This window comes from Ammospiza caudacuta, chromosome 6 (genome assembly GCF_027887145.1).
Source record: "Ammospiza caudacuta isolate bAmmCau1 chromosome 6, bAmmCau1.pri, whole genome shotgun sequence".
In the NCBI taxonomy this organism is placed as follows: Eukaryota; Metazoa; Chordata; class Aves; order Passeriformes; family Passerellidae; genus Ammospiza; species Ammospiza caudacuta.
Window position 1 is genome coordinate 44,165,295 of NC_080598.1, and position 519 is coordinate 44,165,813.

A 519-nucleotide genomic window follows, 5' to 3' on the forward strand; every position below is an offset into this window, starting at 1 on the left:
GATGCATGTTAAGAATGTACCACCTTAATGCATGTTCACATTCTCAACTGATGCTCCCCCCTTCCTCAGCTGCTTCCATTCTCCACCTTGTAATGGAACAGTTATTGTCCCTAAAGCACTGCAAGGCACCAGCACACTGCCAGGGTGTGACTCAGCTGATCCAACACAGATGCTTTCATAAGGACACATAATCTAAACTCCCATTCTGGTCAATGGAGAAACCCAGGTACTTAAGAACCACCTCATCCTAAAATACATGGTGAAAAAAATAGGTCAGGTGAATGAAGCCTTAAGATTACCTTTTGTCAGCTGCATGACAACAAGATGACAGGTTTTGGACGCAATATAGAGAAAAAGCAATGACTGCAAGAAGGATAAAAATGGAAAAGCAATTTACAACAATTATAATGCTTGTCAGACTTACACCCATTCTATAAAGCACAAACTTTCTACTTCCAGAGCATGCATTACATGGCCTAGAGCACAGTCAGTGATGGTGTATTAGAAAACAACTCCAAA